General features: G+C 37.3%; 1 protein-coding gene across 8 annotated transcripts in view; it reads left to right on the top strand.

Annotated features, from left to right (window-relative positions):
• AMPdeam (AMP deaminase) overlaps positions 1 to 20,833 on the top strand; it is a 443,168-nt gene that overhangs the window by 236,926 nt on the left and 185,409 nt on the right. The window lies entirely within an intron of this gene.

Raw genomic sequence — 20,833 nt, 5'->3', positions numbered from 1 at the left:
TTGGAACCAGGGAGACCAAATCTGCATACAATAATCCAGGTGCATTCTTATCAATGAGGCTTTATAAAGTGGCAAAATGACTTCCTTATCCTTGCATATCAAGGTTTGCATCAACATTACAATTATTCTTTGAGTTGTATTTGGAACTGTTGCTATGTGACCTTTGAACTTCAAATTCCTCTCCACCATTGTGCCAAAATCCCTAGCCTCATCAGTTTCTTGTAGCATAACCCTGCTAATATAATATGCTGCTGGAAATCTCAACATGCCAAAGTGCATAGCTTTACAAGTATTAACATTAAACTTACAGCCATTTTTGTTTGCCCAAATTTCCAGCCTATTGAAATTATTTTGTAAGTGCTGGATATCAGTAGCATCCCTGACTGCCCTGTCTATCTTCACATCATCAGCAATCAATAGTCCTGATTCACTGATTAGATCGTCGGCTTGTCGAGAGCTCCTGAAAAGATTAGTATTATTTTGTGTTAACATTAGATATTTTACTAGAATTTTAAGTAGTATTGTTTGCTTTTGTTTCTTGGTATGTCTGTACAATTTTTGCGTGTTTTCTGTTATTTTAATTATTATTTTTAAGAAAAGATAGCGCACACATGGCACCGATAAAGAAAAAAATGGCGGCCAGATCGCCATGTTTGTTTAAGAGTATTGATGTAAACGAATTTATGCAATGTGCTGTCTGTGAGATGTATGCCTTGCGAAGAGCGGTGGGAGTCTGGTTAGAAAGTGATAGTGGAGTTAATATGTGTAAAAAGTGTAAAGAGAATGAGGACTTCAAGCGTGTTTCGTGTGTCGAGAGCGATATCGTGAACGATAGTCAGAATGTAGAAAATGGCGGTGTGCTAGAGAATTGCGTGGTAGTGCCAGATAGGTGTGAGAGCGTCGCCGAAAATGTAATTGAAGGTAGAAACACAGAAAGAATGGATGATTTGATCGATAATGAAAATGGTGAGATAAATGCGAGTAGCGAAATTGCCCGTTTGAATGGTGCCATACACAGAGCTAAACGACAACTGGAGCGTATGGAAAAATGTGTGTTGAACGTACCAACAAATAACCGGCGGAAGTCTGCGACGGCAAATAATAGAATGTTTGCAAACGTCAATAAAATGAAGGAGCGAGTGCTGTATGGGGATTCGCTATTAAGAGGCGTAATAATTGAGAATTTAACGAAGTCGTACCAGCCGGGTGCGATCATAAAGGACGTCAGCGAATCTATTCGACTGCAAAAACAGAGGGTGAAAGAGATGATAATCGTGGCAGGAACGAATGATTTGAAACAGGACAAAATGGAAATGATAGAGGATGTGAGGGAGTTGTTTGAGGTAGCAAAAGAGAAGAGTGAGAGAGTTAGGATGGTGAGTATCTTACCGCGGTATGACAGTGAAGTGTTTAGAAGGAGGGCCATAATTGCCAATGACTTTATGCGTGGGTTATGCATGGAGAGTGGTGTGGAATTTGTGGATGTGTGGAATGAGTTCGATGGGCGAAAGGACTTATATAAGATGGATGGATTGCATTTGAATGGAGTTGGTGTACGGAGACTTGAAAGAGTGTTGATGAATGAATGAAGTGGAAGTGGATGTACAGACTCAGGGAAACTAGATTTATTAAGAGGGGGGGGGGAGTAGATATGCTGACTTTAGGGGGGCAGTTAAGTGTATGAATGAGCATATTATGCCCGAGCGAGTACGACGGACAACAAATCAGAATGGGATAGTTAGTATAAGGCATCAAAGTAAGGATGGGACAAATGGGCTTCTGCGATTCATGTACACTAATGCCAGGAGTATTAGGAACAAGAAGGAAGAGTTTTTGGCCATGGTTGGCACTTCCAGGCCAGAGGTTGTCGGTATTAGTGAAACATGGCTGACAGAAGATGATAAAGCTAGTGGGATTGAATGCGACGGGTATAGCGTGTTCAGGAGTGACAGGGTGAATAAAAAGGGGGGAGGAGTGTTATTGATGATGATCTTCAGCCAAGGAGTATAGAAGTTGAACTGCATGATGGGGAAAAAAGCGCATTTGAGGCTGTTTGGTGTGAGATACAATCCAGCAGAACAAAATATACAATTGGGTGCTGCTATAGACCGGGTGATGGAGTGGATGGTGGGGATAGTATGCATAAGCAAATAGAAGAAATGAGTGGAAGAAGGGTAATTATTATGGGTGATTTCAATTATGGTAACATTGACTGGAAAGAGGAGAGGGCACATGGGAGGAAGGAATTGGATTTTATGCGGTTATTAAGGGACAACTATCTACGGCAACATGTATTGGAAAATACCAGGGGGCAGAGAGTGCTGGACCTAGTAATTGCAACCGAGAATGTGGCTGTAATGAACATGACCATGTTGCCACCAATTGGTGAGAGTGACCATAAAGTCATGACTTGGGAGGTGGCTAAAAGAGTCGAATTTACAATTAAGACAGGGTACATGTGGAATTACCGGGCTGGTAAGTATGACAAGCTTAGGTGTGTGCTTGGCTCAATGCCATGGCATGTAAAACTGCAAGGGCTGGATGTTGATAGTGCATGGGAGGTGGTTAAGAACTGTTTGCAGGAGGCAATGGTTGACTGTATACCAAGAGTCCGAATAATAAATCAATTAGGGGTTAAATGGATGAATAACACTATTAAGCTTGAGCTGCAAAAAAAGAAACAATTGTGGAGGAATTTTAAGGAGAAAGGTGACCAAATATGTTGCAAGTAAAAGGAAAAATGCTCATGGTAGAATGATCTTAAAAAATGCTGAGGGTAGGGAGGTAACTGAATCAGTTGATATTGTGGAATTACTGAGCGAGCACTTTGCAAGAGTATATCACCCAGGTGGTGACTTTGCAGGAATGGAAGAACCAACAGCTTATACTGGAATTGTGATGAATGAAGTAGAGCTAACTAGTCTATTACAGAACCTCAATGTCAATACATCTGTGGGATTGGATGGTATACCAGCTCGTGTCGTACGTGAAGCGGCCAAAGAATTGTCAGTGCCCTTGACCATTTTGTTTAATTTGAGCCTGAGGACTGGGTCAGTCCCAAGGGGGTGGAAAGAGGGGAAAATAGTTCCACTGCACAAAGGTGGTTCCAAGGCTGCTGTTGAAAATTACCGGCCAATCAGCATAACAGGAATCATTATCAAGGTCTTAGAGAAAATAGTCAAGAGGAAAATACAAGATTGGATAGAAGAAAATGGGATACTGTATCGGGGACAGCATGGTTTTGTGAAGGGTAGGTCATGCCTCAGTAACTTGCTCACATATTATAACACAGTGACGGCTGAACTGGATAAGGGTAATGGGTTTACGGTGATTCTACTGGACCTTGCCAAGGCCTTTGACAGGATACCACATGGAATTCTAATCAGTAAATTGGGGCATATGGGGATGGACATAGGGTTGGTGAGATGGATAGGAGGGTGGTTGACGGAGAGATATCAGAGAGTGGTTTACTCAGGAGTAGAGTCCACAAGACGGACTGTGACTAGTGGTGTGCCACAAGGATCTGTTCTTGGACCACTGCTGTTTAATTTGTTCATAAATGATATAGGAAAGGATCTGAGAGGAACAGTTCATTTGTTTGCGGATGATGCGAAGTTGGGTAGGGCAATAGTGAATGCAGATGACGTCAAATTTTTGCAGGATGATTTGGATAGATTGGAGGTCTGGGCTAAGGAGAATGGATGTCAGTTTAATGTGGCAAAATGTAAGGTTATGCATTTTGGGGTGAAAAGATTGGAGGCAGTTTACTGCATTGGTGGAACCGTGCTCCAGGAAATTGATGAGGCACGAGATTTAGGAGTGTTGGTAGATAAGGAATTGAAATTTAGGGGACACATTGCAAAAGTGGCCAAATCAGCTCATCAAATCACTTGGTTGCTGAAGAATACGTTGACAAGCAGGTTATTGTTCCTCTGTATCGAGCCTTGATAAGACCCCATCTAGACTACTGTGCTCAGATTTGGTCACCTAGGTTTCTTCTTGATGGGGAGGAGGTGGAGAGGATCCAGAGGCGAGTGACCAAGATGATAGCAGGTCTGTGGAATGAACCGTATGAGAACAGGTTGAGGATTTGTGGGTTGCAAAAATTGGTTGATAGGCGGAGGAGGGGAGATATGATTGAAACATTCAAATTACTGAAGGGTTTCTATAAAATTAATTCAGAAGATATTTTTGAGAACAGGGCTGGTTGTGGGAGGACTAGGGGACATCCATGGAAACTGGGCAAAAGTGTGGTTAGTAAAGGTGTTAGAGCTGGGTTCTTTACTTTTAGAGTAGTGAATGAGTGGAATGCGCTCCCTGAGTCTGTGGTGGATGCTGTGACAGTGAATGAGTTTAAGGCGAGGTATGATAGGTACTGTATGAATGTCAAATAGTTGTGATGAATATGATTTGGGGCCTCCCTCGATGAGTTTAATGACTCCCTGGAGTTGCCCGTAATAATAGTAATAATAATAATCAATTGCACTTCTCCTGTTAGACCCTTCCTAATGGCATTAATGTACGGATTGAACAACAGTGGCCCAAGGACTGAGCCCTTAGGTACACCTGGTCACCTTAAATCTGGCAGATTCACACCAACCATATACCACTTGTTGATATCTGTCTATCAACCATCCACCGATCCAAGTCAAGAGTTTATATTCCAATCCCATATTTTCTAGTTTATGCAGAATATCCTCTTTGATTATAAATGATGAAAGAATTAAACCAGCAACCAATAATAGGAGAAAATAAAGAAATATACATTTGGCTGGAGCATGTTAAAAAAATTGCAAATAGAAAGACTACCCAAACAAGCTCATTATAAACCATTAGGAAAAAAGACCAGTTCATCCATTGAAGAGACTTCTACTGGCTTCTGAGGCAATAATAGGCCTAAATCCTTGAAGTGCATCATGATGATAATGATTATTTTAAGATATAAGAAGTCATTTTAATGTATTGAAATTTTACTGTAATAGTGCATGTTCCACCTCATAACTTCTGATAAATTTTTAGGAATTAGCAAAATTTATGTACAGTACATGAGAAAAAAAATCTGGTAATATTGTAGTAATTTTTAGTAATACTGATTTTACATATTTTATTATTATCTTCAGACCTCCGTGGAGTCACTCTATTGTGGCAAGTCCCACTCTCGTGCATAGCCGATTGCAATTTTTTTAACACATTCACATTCTCTGCAGTTACCATACTCAGGCAATGCATTTCAATCATTTGCCACTCTGTTTGGGGGGGGGGGGGGGGAAGTGACTCCACGGAGGTCTGAAGATAATAATAAAATATCCTTCTTATATAGCTTTCAGGGATCATCCCTTCTCCTTTCCACATCTTCCATCATTCTGTGAAAAACTTCTTCATCTTTAATCTGATTAAAAAAAAACAAAAAAACTTGTATGTCTCTATCACATCCCCCCCCAATCTTTTCTCTATCTACTAGACTCTGCAAATCGTATTTCCTCAACTTCTTTTCATACCCAATATTCCAGATACCAGAAACCACCTCAGTCAATTGCTTCTGGATTTCTTCCAGTATCTCTTCATCTGTTTGAAAACCAGGTGACAAACCTGTGCAGAGTAGTCCATATATTAGCCTTATACAGTGGAACCATAATCTCCTTACAAATCAGTCATCTAAATCATTGCCAGAATTCAGTGCTATCTTCATAATTACAGCAATGTGTTATAATTATTCTATCCACCATCACCCATAGATCTCTTCCAATATATCCCTACCCAATTGTACACTCTACATATCATCTGTTTTTTTTTCCCAAATTTTAAAACCTTACAATTTCTAACAATGAACTAACAATCCCATTTCCTCCATGTGAAGCACCCATTTATTTCCCATATTCTTTGCATCACTTCTCCTGAGTCTCTTTTACTATCCTGTCTTCCAGACAACCATTACTGCTGGGATCCAATGCCTTGCCATCCTGTTTGCCATGTAGTGCAACTCATAGAAATCTGGAAAGGAGGATCCTGGTAGTCTTGCAGTACTTTGGCCAACGTGAACAGTGAGTAATGTCCTCTATATGGTTGACTTAAGATGTCTTGCAGTACTTTGGCCAACGTGAACAGTGAGTAATGTCCTCTATATGGTTGACTTAAGATGATAAAGATGACTACCCATCTTCTGTCATTTGTGTAATATGATGGTGATAGAAAGACAATCCTTCAATAAAATGGGTGGTCCTGGATTGCCAACCAGAATCATTTGGTTAGAAGGCTTGTTTTGATATTGCAGTAAGTCTACTTCTCCCATGGACTTAGGGCCAAGGATTTACTTGTGGTGCCATTATGGCATCGAGGATAGCCCTGGCATTCCACTCACAAGTGCAGTCATTGTTTGCCGGAGAGTGGGCTCCCATGTGTGGTGAGAGCTCTGGCGCTGAACCAAATTCCTCTTGAGAATAAATATTTCATCCTCTTTTTTATCAGGGGACTTCAACAAGTTCCAGATATGTTTAGAAACCATAGAAACATAAAAAAAAATAAAATAAAAATAAGAAACAGAAAAAATCAGAGGCAACAACAAACATATCACTTTTCTTAATAATACATTCAACAGAGGACAGTCCACTTGACAAAATGTTGCTCTTCATGTGGAAGAGTTCGGAAGGATCTCCAAAATCTATGATGAAAATCCTTTCCTGACTTTCTTAAGCCAGAGAAGGATCCTAAATCCCCAATAAACTATCAGCTAGTTGCTCTGACCAGCTGCTTGTACAAGGTTCTGGAAAAAATGATTTAACTCTTTTATGGTTTCTGAAGAGAAACAACTCCCTTTTTTCAGAACACAATCTGGCTTCTGTAAATGTCATTTAACATCTAGTCATCTATTCTGACTGGAAGCATTCATCCCAGTTGGATTTGGATGCCTTCGTAAAACACCAGCTTAATATCAATTTTCTTTGACTTGGAAAAAGCATACAACTCTGTTGGAAATTCATAATCTTGAAAGACCTACTCAACTTTGGCTCAAAGGGAATCTCCCTCTCTTCATGAACTTTTATCCAAATCTTCCAAATCCAGAATAGCTCTTTCTGAACCTAAACTGTATCACAAAGTTCAGTTTAAAGTGTCGTGCTTTATTGCAATCAAGGTTAACTCAATAACCGAACAGCTTCTTCCCTGTTAGTAATGCCCTCTATGTGGATGACTTTACACATGTTCTGTTATTTGTGTAATATGAGGGTGATAGAAACACAGCTGCAGGAAGCTGTGGGCTATCTTTCAAAATGGATGCATACAAATGGATTCATATTTTCACCTCAGAAGAGAGTTTGTGTATTTTTGCCATAGAAATTCATCCTGACCCAGAACTCAGACTAAGACAAGCTTTAATCTTGGGAGATTAATAAAGTTCGAACAGCATCTTGTCTTCCATTTCTCTCTTCACTTGTACTAGATGTAATTAATGTCTATGCCTCTACCAGAGAAGTGCAACTGGAGTATTTTGAACTTCACTAATCCCTAGTCTGTATATCACAACAAATAAACCACCTTTATCTCTTTTAGATGCTACAAAAATATAATCCCTGCCAGACCATCCCATGGGGCTAACTATAAACTAATTATTTTATATCATGTATGCTATTGGCTGCAGGAGAATAGCTCCATCTACATTAATAGATATCTGAAATAAATTATCCTATTGTAATTTATTTACAAATTTATTTATTTAATTAAACAAATTAATTACAAATTAAGGAACATGTAAATGGTAAGTATTAGTATAGTTTGCCTACAGTTTGTAGATCTTTCCTTGGCATTTTGCCAAGAATAGTCGATTCATGTTTGAAGGGGAGAAAGAAATGATGTATGAATTGGTCGCCAACATGCAAAATCACATGCTTTCTTGTCTGTCCCTATACTAGTACTAGCTTGATTTTAGTTGTCGTTTTTTTGCATTATTTTTTTATTATTAATTTGTATGATGGATCCAGTACAGTCAACAAGTTCTGTTGTTAAACATTTCAGTAGCTCTTGCAAAAGAATATTGAATAATGTGCTGACATTCTGTGAAAAAGAATCGTCTCCTTGTTCCCCTTTCTCAAGTCATAAAATGTGCAAGTGCAATTGCGGGTGTATCGGGGTCGACTGTTAAAAGAATTCATAGGGAATCAAAAGGTAAAGGTGAGCCAAAATTTAAATCTTCTCCTAAAAAAAAAGCACCAGAGTAAAGAAAACCATTGAAACCGTAGCTTTGAATGATTTTGATATAGACGTTATAAGAAGATTCACGAATTTTACGTGGTCGAGAAAAGAGTGCCAGCTGTTCCGATATTGATTCCTGTGCTTAAAGAAAAAATTAATTTTCCTTGGAAAAGAGAAACTTTAAGAAAAATACTTCATGAAATTGGATTTTGTTTTAAAAAGTCCCAGAATAAAAGGAAACTTATCATGGAGCAAAGTGACATTGTTTTATCTAGAACCCAGTATTTGAGAGCAATAAGACGTTTCAGGGAGGAAAAAAAACCGATTGTGTATCTAGATGAAACTTGGATTGATAGTAATTTAAATTATGGAAAATGTTGGCAGTCTAAAGAAGAATGTGGAGTGCTACAAAACGGAAATGCCTCTGGCGCATAATAATTTTGTGTGCGGGTGGAGAAATGGGTTTTTTACCGAATTCAAACTTACTATACAAAGCCAATTACCATAGGCAAATAAATTCTACTATCTTCGAAAAGTGGGCAGAAGAAAAACTGATTCCAAACCTTCCTAAAAATGCTGTTGTTATAATTGATAACACTTCATATCACTCTACTCGATCAAACAAAGTTCCAAATTGGTCTAATAAGAAGCAAGTTCTCATGGATTGGCTCTCTCTGCAAATAACATTTCTCATTCCCCAGATATGCGAAAAATTAAATTGCTTAATTTGGTCAAAAGAAACTCTCCCACAACTGAACTATTTAAATTCCACACGATGTTCAAAGAGCATGGATTTCTAGCTTTGAGGCTACCACCATATCATTGCGATATTAATACTATTGAGTATGTTTGGGCAGAAGTGAAAAGTTTCATTCGCCATCGTAACGTAACTGGAGATATTGACATGTCGAAACTTTTTAAGCTTTCAGAACAGGCGATTGAAAGTATTACAGTTCAAAACTGGGGAAAATATTGCTTTCATGTTACCTCATTGGAAAATATGTATTGGGACAAAGACAGAATTATCGAAGAATTATGTGAACCTTTTGTGATCAGTTTAAGTGAAAGTGATGGGGATTAGGACACCGATTCAGATGACTATGAAGATTAAAAGGATTTGATAATGGTATTTTTTTCCAACCTTTTTTTGCATGGGTTTGTTAAGAGTCGTAAATAATTAATCTGTTTAGGACATTAAAGTGTCTCAATTCTCTCAACTGTAAGTTTAGATATCTAAGTTCATTTGAAAAAATATCTGTTTTTCTGTATAATTTTTATTTTATAGAAAACTTTCTTAAAAATAAACTTAGTTAAATTTTTGTTTTATGCTATACCTTTTTTATTTTTGTTAATACTCTACGTACATTTTTCCAACTGTTATACAAGCAAAATAGTTACACTTTAAAAACTACAATGTTTGTTAAAGGAAAGCTAAATTTTCCGACCTGTAATAATAAACAAACACATCCCAGAAGACAGATTGATTACCCTATTATCGGAATGGATTCTCCTTTTTCTGACATGCGCAGAAGTGTCGTGGGACCTCTAATCGGTGGGCGAACTATATAACTTCGGAAAATTGAAAAAGTTTTAAGTAATCATTTTTTGTTCAGGTTTCTGTTGTGTGTGCTTCATGGTTTTCTTTGTAGTCTTTCCAGAAGAAAACTTTTGTGTAACACTTGGGTTTTGTTCCACTAAATCTTTTGTTTTATATTTTACTTAAATATAAAGAGCTAATAAGCTTCATTTCGGCAACAAAAACATTATTTAAATTAAGGGGATATTAAATCCCACATTGTTTTAAAACCGAATAAGAAACTCAAAGATTGGAATCAGAGAGTTTCTTGCCGAATATAGTATAGTAAACTATAAAGTATCGGCGATCACTAAGCGTCCGCTAAATGCAAGTGGCCCGGCACGTAGTGCAATACCGGAAATCTGGCAGCAAAGTCGGTAAAGTTCTGATCACTATTCTTAGGTATTTACCATAATGTAAAAACACATTTCCTAGGAAATGTATGCTGTTATTACATTATGGTGGTGAGGTCACTACCCAGACCGGTTTCAGCCTTTTTTGAGGCTTCATCAGTGAGTAGCTAGACCGAATTAATACCAAAGTGTATAGCGAAAAGAACTTTATACTCTGCTATACGAGTTTCCGAACAGGTGCAACCATTAAGTTACTTAAATATAAAGAGCTAATAAGCTTCATTTCGGCAACAAAAACATTATTTAAATTAAGGGGATATTAAATCCCACATTGTTTTAAAACCGAATAAGAAACTCAAAGATTGGAATCAGAGAGTTTCTTGCCGAATATAGTATAGTAAACTATAAAGTATCGGCGATCACTAAGCGTCCGCTAAATGCAAGTGGCCCGGCACGTAGTGCAATACCGGAAAACTGGCAGCAAAGTCGGTAAAGTTCTGATCACTATTCTTAGGTATTTACCATAATGTAAAAACACATTTCCTAGGAAATGTATGCTGTTATTACATTATGGTGGTGAGGTCACTACCCAGACCGGTTTCAGCCTTTTTTGAGGCTTCATCAGTGAGTAGCTAGACCGAATTAATACCAAAGTGTATAGCGAAAAGAACTTTATACTCTGCTATACGAGTTTCCGAACAGGTGCAACCATTAAGTTACTTAAATATAAAGAGCTAATAAGCTTCATTTCGGCAACAAAAACATTATTTAAATTAAGGGGATATTAAATCCCACATTGTTTTAAAACCGAATAAGAAACTCAAAGATTGGAATCAGAGAGTTTCTTGCCGAATATAGTATAGTAAACTATAAAGTATCGGCGATCACTAAGCGTCCGCTAAATGCAAGTGGCCCGGCACGTAGTGCAATACCGGAAATCTGGCAGCAAATCTTGCATTTAGCGGACGCTTAGTGATCGCCGATACTTTATAGTTTACTATACTATATTCGGCAAGAAACTCTCTGATTCCAATCTTTGAGTTTCTTATTCGGTTTTAAAACAATGTGGGATTTAATAATCCCCTTAATTTAAATAATGTTTTTGTTGCCGAAATGAAGCTTATTAGCTCTTTATATTTAAGTAACTTAATGGTTGCACCTGTTCGGAAACTCGTATAGCAGAGTATAAAGTTCTTTTCGCTATACACTTTGGTATTAATTCGGTCTATATTAAAAAATCGAAACAAGGAAGTCCGGCACAAGTTGGAAATATAAAGTCAACTTCAGAACCCACAAAGTTCCCTCATGCAAAGGCCAATGCACCTATATTGCATCTCTTAAAAGATTTCCCCGAGGAGGCGGCAAGACTACGAAAAGCAATAGAAACATTCGGAGACATTCAACTGATACTCACAGGACAAAACGGGCCAAGAGTCGTCAGTGCAAAATGGAACGACGTGTTTGTCGATAATATAAATGAAATCACTCCTGAAAAGATCATTGGTCTTATCGATGCAGGGGACGACGTGGGACTAGCATTGCACAGAGGCCTCTACATGCTAAACCACGTCCGTGGAGACAAATTAGCAGATCTCATCATTAAAACCCATAACAATAGACAGCAGGAGGAGTTAAACCTCGCCTAACAAGTCAGTCGACTCCTAGTATCGATCTGCCAGAGCGGGGAAAAAAAAAAAAAAAAAAAAAAAAAAAAAAAATTCTGGTTTGTTTTTTTTCTTCTTTTTGTCCTCTTTCAGATTAGAATTTTTGTTGTAAAAAAAGGTCTGTCTATTCCACACAGGAGGGGGTATCCTGAGAACCTGGGCTGCGAAGGCTTACACCGAGGCGGTGCAGCTCCTTGTGGGCCGCATCACCCAGGCCAGGCTCTTCCCCCGCTCTTCTCAGTATTAAACTGGTCATTCAGGTTGAAATTTCAGAATTTACCTAGTTTCTTACAAATTGTTATATGTAATTTTTAATGTTATTTACTAGTTCCTCTTTTTCATGTGGTGCTTCTTTCATTTGTTTTTCCCCACTTTCCTCGGGCAGACACCTGAAGAGGTGACTGACCGGGGAAAGCTGAAAAGAACGGATGGAGGGAGATAATGTCGGAGATCTGCTTGGTGCTGACATTTAAGTCAGGCCAAGTAGATCGACTGAGGCCTCTTAACTATCTACTACTATCCACTCTATCTTTTCTCCTCCTCTCTCACTATCAAGCTGACTCTCAGCACAACTTTTTTTTTTTAAATCTAAAGAGGCCAGTGATGAAAGGCATGAACTCCCATTCTAGCTACTTACTGATGAAGCCTCAAAAAAGGCTGAAACCGGTCTGGGTAGTGACCTCACCACCATAATGTAATAACAGCATACATTTCCTAGGAAATGTGTTTTTACATTATGGTAAATACCTAAGAATAGTGATCAGAACTTTACCGACTTTGCTGCCAGATTTCCGGTATTGCACTACGTGCCGGGCCACTTGCATTTAGCGGACGCTTAGTGATCGCCGATACTTTATAGTTTACTATACTATATTCGGCAAGAAACTCTCTGATTCCAATCTTTGAGTTTCTTATTCGGTTTTAAAACAATGTGGGATTTAATATCCCCTTAATTTAAATAAATTTTGTTTTATAGATAATGTGTGACTTGCTAAACTGGATTTATTGGGTTCTTTAAGTGAAATGTATTCCTGATTTTTTTTCAAGACGAATTAGTGCAGAATGACCAGTCTATCCATAAGCTGCAAGAGCAGGGGATTCTGTAAAACCTTCAGGATAAGATCCATCTACAGGATAAGAAAGAGGAGGATATTTGTCTTCAGGAGATTGGAATGATGTTTGGAGCTACTGCATGGTCTAATCCTTTAGATAATACTAATATATGATCATTAGATAAAGAATAAAATTTCAGGATTATCCTTAGAAGCCACAGATCTTCTAGTAAGTTTTGTGGTAGTCTCACTCTTTACAAATATCCCTGACGGATATGATTGAATTACCCCACCTAGTTGGTCAGGTGGTTTGCAGGTTCAAGTCCTACCGTGGGAATGGATGTTTGTGATTGTCTTTCACCGTCATACATTCACTCATACAACTATATATATATGTATGTTAAGAATACCAAGCAATTTTTAAACCTGGTTTTACTCCATTTCCCAAGTATTGAGGTCTCATCAATGGGAGCCAGGTTAGAAATACCAAGATTTTAGTAATACAGAGCTTATAAGTTTAAAATAGCTTGGTATCTTTAACATTTATTATACCCAAGGTAAAATACTTTCTACATTTATATCTCCTCCTGAGATTTTTATTTAATAAGGTTTAAACACCTTATGGTAACTTGTTCTGGTAAAATACTTATAAACTCTGTATTACTAAAATCTTGGTATTTCTAGCCTGGCTTCCACTGATGAGACCTCAATAAAGGTCGAAACCGGTCTGGGTAGTGGCCCCTTGCCTTTAATACAAAGCATCATACATCTCCTCTGGGAGATGTGCTTTGCATTATGGGTAAATATTAAGATTAGTGATCAGAGCTTATTCTACTTTTACCATGAGTTACCTTGGTCTTGCACTACCTGCAGGGTCAGCTAAACTTGCATTACATTATGTGCAGGCGCAAACTTGACTTATATGTCTGTTTGCTTACTTGGGAAATGGAGTAAAACCAGGTTTAAAATAGCTTGGTATCTCTAACATTTATTATACCCAAGGTAAAATACTTTCTACATATAATTAATCAGCAGACCCTGCTCTAAGTAGAACATAACACCAGGAAAAAGAAGAAAGAGATAAGATTGAATTACTTCATAATGACTTGCCTCCTGATATTGTAAAATTATTTGACTTTGTTCTTCATTGAGAATAAACAGTGCAAACAGATGAGAGGGAACAGCTGTGGGATCCCCCCCCCTCCCCTTTACCCAACTCTAGCTAATTACTTTATGCAACATTTCAAACATATTCTGGACGTTTTTTCACCTAAAATCAGTTTGGTACTGATGATGTTTTTGCCGTATGGAATTCTTCCTTGTCCAGTCTTCGTGAATTTCTTAACAAAAAAAAAATTAATTTATTAAACCAAAGAATCAAATTTACCCTGGAAGAAGAAGATATAATTGTGATCTTTTTCTGGATGTTCTCATTCTGCATCAACCAGATGGTAGTCTGCAGTTCTCAGTATATCGTAAACCAACTCATACTGGTAAATACATTGATTCTAACTCGCATCATCACCACCTTTGTCAGAAATATGATGTAATCAAATCTTTAGTCAACAGAGCTCATAATATATGTTCTACAGATTCTCTTCTAAACAAAGAACTTTTCCTTCATGCTTACATGGTGATCGGAATATATTATATATTGCTATAAATGTATTGCTAATAATTTTTAATTCTTGTTTAAGAGCTTGTTCATGCAAATTGTTATAGCTCTGTTTTTGAGGGTGTTAATGACTCTAAATTTTTGCAAAGAGTGGTGATATGAGCTATTATTATTATCTGAGACCTCCAGGGAGTCAAGGACTCATCGAGGGAGGCTGTAAATTACCCAACCCAGTTGTCATATCTTCCCTTAAATTCATTTACACTAGATGCACTCACTATCCCCTAAGGGCAAATTATTTCACCCACTGAAGAAAAACCTAGCTCTTACCTCTTTCTTGACTGAGAACAACCTTAACTTCAATGGATACCCCCCCCCCATGTTCTCTCCCTGCCTTCCATATTATGAGTAAATATGGGTAAATATTAAGATTAGTGATCAGAGCTTACTCTACTTTTACCATGAGTTACCTTGGTCTTGCACTACCTGCAGGTTCAGCTAAACTTGCATTACATTATGTGCAGGCGCAACTTGACTTATTTGTCTGTTTGCTTACTTGGGAAATGGAGTAAAACCAGGTTTAAAATAGCTTGGTATCTTTAACATTTATTATACCCAAGGTAAAATACTTTCTACATATAATTAATCAGCAGAACTTATTCTACTTTTACCATGAGTTATCTTGGTCTTGCACTACCTGCAGGTTCAGCTAAACTTGCATTACATTATGTGCAGGTGCAACTTGACTTATTTGTCTGTTTGCTTACTTGGGAAATGGAGTAAAACCAGGTTTAAAATAGCTTGGTATCTTTAACGTTTATTATACCCAAGGTAAAATACTTTCTACATATAATTAATCAGCAGACCTTCCATATTATGAGTAATTATTTGTTAACCAGAGTAATTATCTGTTAACCAGAGTCTGCAATCCACATACTGGCAATCTGTCCTCATAATCTAAATCCCATAATCTGGATATAATATTTGTTACTCTTCTTTGCATCCTTTCCACAGCTTCTTTATTCCCCTTGGAACCCGGGAGACCAAATCTGTGCACAGTAATCCAGGTGTTGTCTTATCAAAGCCTTATAAAGAGGCAAAATTACTTCCTTATCCTTACATGCCAAGGTTTGCTTCAACATAGCAATTATCCTCTGAGTTGTATTTGCAACTTTTGCTATGTGACCTTTGAACTTTAAATTCTTATCCACCAATACACCAAGATCCCTTGCCTCTTCAGTTTCTTGTAGCATAACCCCTCTAATATAATATGCTGCTGGAACTCTAATCATGCCAAAGTGCATAATTTTACACTTACTAACATTAAACTGATAGCCATTTTCGTTTTCCCAGATTTTCAGTCTATTCAAATCATTTTGTAGTTGCTGAATATCAGTAGCATTCCTGATTGCCCTGCCTATCTTTGCATCATCAGTAAGCAATTGCAAATCTGATGATAGACCTTGCTTAATGTCATTAATGTATTGATTGAACAATAATGGTCCAAGAACTGAACCCTGAGGAACACCACTGGTTACCTTAAATCTGGCAGATTCACACCCACTGTATACCACTTTTTGATATCTGTCTGTCAAACATCCCTTGATCCAAGTCAATAGATTATATTCAAATCCCATATTCTCCATTTTATACAACAGCCTATCGTGTGGTATCCTATCAGATGCCTTAGAAAAATCCAACATTATCATAGATAATGTTGGATTTTTCTAAGGCATCTGATAGTTTTTGCACCACCACATCAGTTTCTGCACCGCCCTTGTACAATTGAACTATCATACATTCCTTCCATTTCTGGTATCATTCCTGAGCTGAGACTTAAGTTATGCAAATGTGTGAAAGGCCTAGCCAATTCAGCTGAACATTCCTTTAGCAAACTGGCTGATATTCCATCTGTCTGTATTGATAAATTCTTATCCAATTGGTTGATATATCTTAGCAAAATGGTTAGCCTAGTGGCTTTGCGCTTCGCAGCCATATGCCTGGGGAAGGAGTGTCCTAGGTTTGATTCCTGTCGACAACGTTGAGGAGCTTAAGGATCTTCCTCAGCCATAGCCAAGTTAGCTGGTCTTGGACGTGGATAGCAAGGTTTTTTACACCAGTTTATCTGGGATTTTTCATCCCGCAAGCAGGCAAACCAGCCTCGTGAACACACAACGAATACAGCCAGGAATACTGATCCAGCCATAGGCCTGATTCGTCAGCCTGTGCCGGTTCCGGAGCCCGGATAAAATTTGGTGGGGGGGGACTAGATAGTTCTGTATCCCACCCACCCCATAAAAAGGGGACTCATGGCTACTGTACCATCACACAGTAAGGAAAGGAAGGAATTAACTGAACAATCTCCTTAGCTTCCAACGCTTGTGTACCATCTGCATTCAGTAAAGTTACTCTTCCACATTCATTCTTTCTTTTGCTTGCGGCATAACGATAAAATTCTTTTGAATTACCTTTAGCTTGCATGGCCAATTTCTTTTCATACTCCATTTTAGCTTTTCTCACAATACTCGTTACTTTTCTGGCCTGAGCTTTATATATTTCATAACTCTTCTTACCCTTATTCTCAAGATATTCTTTCGACATCATCTTCTTCATGTGGATCTCTTGCTTAATAAGGCTGCACATCCATTTCACTCCCAACCTATTTATTCTTCAAACACTAGGAATACATTGAGATAACGATACCGCCTCATTCAAGCACTTTTTCAAAGATTCCCATACACTACTGACATTTTTTTCCATTCAGTAACTGATACCATGGGACCAAAGATAGTATACTTCTAAGTTGATCATAATTTCCAGCTTTGTAGTTCAGCATGTAGCCTATTTTAATCGGAGCTTCAATACAAGTAGATACTTCCCAAGAAAGAACAGCATGATCACTGTCACCAATTGGTGGTAAATAGCCCATATTCTTGACAGAGATCCCTTCTAATGCTATGAGTAAATCCAACATTCTTTGACCTCGAGTTCCTTCTTTCATATTCTGCTTGAGAAAGTTGTCTCACAACAATTCATTAAATTCCTGTTCTTTCTTATTATGAGATTTCTCTTCTACCCAATCAATGTTTGGAAAATTAGTCACCCATAATGATCATTCGCTTGGTACCCATAAGACTAAATTGGCAATGCATTTCTTCGTCCCCTGCAACTGCTGCCAGGTCTGTAGCAACACCCCCACATATTTCATTCTGTTAACCTCCACTTCACACCAGATAGACTCAAACTCTAATAAATTTAGTTTAATCCTTTATCCAAGTGTAATTGACGAGACCTTAATAAAAGTCGAAACCGGTCTGGGTAGTGGCCCTTCCCATAATGCATGGTGTTATAAATGTCTGCAAGGAAATGTGTTTTGCATTATGAGAGATACTAAGACAAGGAGTGATGAGAGCTTGGGCCACCTTTATCATAAGTTGCCTCAGTCCTGAAGATACTTCAGGTACAAACTTTGCTTACACTTGGATAAAGGATTAAACTAAATTTATTATAGTCTAACCAAGTGGGGAAAAACTTCCAAAAAGATTCAAACTCATCGCTACATGGGACATTGTTACCATCATTGTTTTCTTGTATTTCTACCCTAACTGGACTTAAAGTCATCTGATATCATTAGTAGCACTCCTCCTCTCCTATCTCTTCTGTCATTCCTAAAAATAGCGTATCCATTAACTCAATCCCACTTACGATATCTGATTTTGATAGCCAGATTTCACTAATGCCAACAATCTTAGGCCACATCATATTCAATAAAGCAACAAACTTAACCCCTTTGTTTCTAATGCTTCTGGCATTTGTGTATAGACATAATAAATTATGACCTTACCTATTCTTATAATTAGATATGCAATCTATTTGGTCTTGTTCTAGAATTTTCTGTTTTCCTTCCCCAGGCATACTTAAAAAGGTCCGAACCCAAAGCATATTTTTCCACTCCTTCATCACATACATAACCATGTTCAAAGGCATAGCCGAACTTTCACACACATTTTTCTCATTTCTCCCTTGATGATCTAGTTTCCCTGATTCTGCATTGGATCTCATACCAAGAAGTAATTTCTCCAGGTTTCTGATGCCAAATGAATTCTTCAAGTGCAGGCCATCATTCTTATACAAATCTTTTCTGCCATCAAACACATCTAAAAACTCATAAATTCATATCTTCTACATAGTCTGCACGTGAAATCATTTGCTATCATCGTCGTTCTCCTTAACTCGGTACTATCATATCTAAGTAGTAATCCTACAATTTTTACTATTTCACATTTCTTTCTCGCTTCTTCCAACACCTTTCATATCTTCTCTCAATATGTGTCCCCACTTAAATTGTTAGTACCTACCAGCAGTACCATTTCTCTTATATTTCTGTTTTGGTTTTCAATTACGTTTTTCATATTTTTAATTTTTGCTCCCAGGAAACTAGAAGTGGTGACTCCCTCAGCAAGTGCAAATTTTAAAATTAAGTTACCATACCATATTACCTCTTTTTCTTAGATATTAACTGACTCACCTTGTTGTTATTAATATTTTGATTATCATGTTCGGTATTTTCCTGCCTGTTCTTGTTCTCATCCCTTTTCTTATCTTGTCAAAGTTTAGACAAACATTTTTTCCACCTTTTCCAATTCCCTGGTCGATTTCCTAATAATTTCTTTTAGCCAAACTATTTCTAATGTCAGTGTATCCTCAGATAAATTATTATCATCACTGCAGCTGTGCTTTTGTTCAGGACAAACGCTCTCCTCAGTAGCAACAACTTTAGCTTTAGTCACTGCCTTGTTACGACGAGTTTTTGGCACCATTTTTAAGAGTAGTAAAAACTAATAATATTCCTGAAGCTATTATAATAGCTTCAGAAATACTAATAGGGAAGATATGTGACTAGTGTATCCAGGAAAGGGAGTGAGGTCTGATTTTCAATTTCAATAGTAAATTGTATGCTCTCATGTTGTTTGTTCAGGTGGCTAAGGAATGTGTTTAAGAGTTTAGCGACCCTGTGGCCGAATAACGAAAACATCGTCGATGTATCTAAGCCAAACTGTAGGTATTAGAGTAAAAGAATCGAGAGCATGTTGCTCGAAAGCTTCCATGTAAAAGTTAGCATTTGGGGGGAGGGGTGATAGAGCTGAGCCCATTATTAGCAATACATTTATAAATAATGGCTATAGCAAAAATGCTATTAATAAAATTCTTCATAAAACTTCATCAAAAAATAATATAGATTACAGTAAAACCATAGCTATCCCATACATCAAAGAGTTATCAGAAAAAATTAATAGAATCCTACACCATTACAATCTTAATGCCACTTAAACCATCTTTAAAATTAAAAACCATATTCAACTTTTCTAAGGATCCTTTTCCCCAATTGGCACATCCTGGAGTTTAATGCATCTATTGCACCTGTAACTTACCTTATATTGGGGAAACTGGATACAATCCCTATCTGTAAAAAATAAAATAAAATAAAATATAAATAAAAAAGCACAAACAACATATTAAATTTAACAATTTTGGTGAAGTAGGCCTCTCAGATCATGCCTTAACACCTTACACCAAATTGATTGGAAAAGTACTTGCCCATTACATCATACAAAAATCTGGTATGAACGGAAATTTAAAGAAGATTGTGAAATTTTGATTAACCACCCCAATCTCAACAATAATGGTGGCATAAAAAAGGTCCAGGAATTTGGATGGCACACATTCAGCCCACTTAATTATAGATAATTTCCAGCAGACCCCTCACTTTAGGACTTTAAGCAGTTTTTAGTTATTGGCCACTATCCTTACCAGTTGGCTGTAATTTATATGTATACTTATATAAGTAATAATTTTTATTTTTATTTATTAATTATTAATTTTTTCCTTTTTGCAAACATGTTACTCTCCAGCTTAATTTGATTTTGTAACCTAATGGATAATAATAACAGGATTAGCTTTGATGTAGTAAGTTTTTTTTTTTCCCCACCAGAGGTCAAGCCAATAGTTGTAACAGTTGATCAGTAACTTTAGCATACCATGTAGATTGTAGTTCAGCTTGTTTCTTTGTATATATGTGTATACTTCAGATGATAACCTTAATGTGAAGGTCGAAACGTAGAGTGTTTATTTTGGTTTATATTAAACTAAAGTTTTACTCTAGCACGTTGTTTTCATAATGTATAATTTAAACAAAGAACTGTTTATTATCAGAATTACCTTTATCTATAATGGTTATAATACAAAAAATTATTGATGAAACAATTAATAATTATGGCTGTCATCTTAACTTGGCTCAAGAAATTACTAAAACTTGTATTCCATATGTTGAAGGACTTTCAGAAAAAATGGCAAGACTACTTCGACAAATTGACTTACAAGTCTCTTTC

The sequence above is a fragment of the Typopeltis vanoorti genome, chromosome 2 (genome assembly GCF_054136105.1).
Source record: "Typopeltis vanoorti isolate ZY-2024b chromosome 2, IOZ_Tvanoo_1.0, whole genome shotgun sequence".
Classification (NCBI taxonomy): domain Eukaryota; kingdom Metazoa; phylum Arthropoda; class Arachnida; order Uropygi; family Thelyphonidae; genus Typopeltis; species Typopeltis vanoorti.
This window is presented reverse-complemented; position numbering and strand designations above follow the sequence as displayed.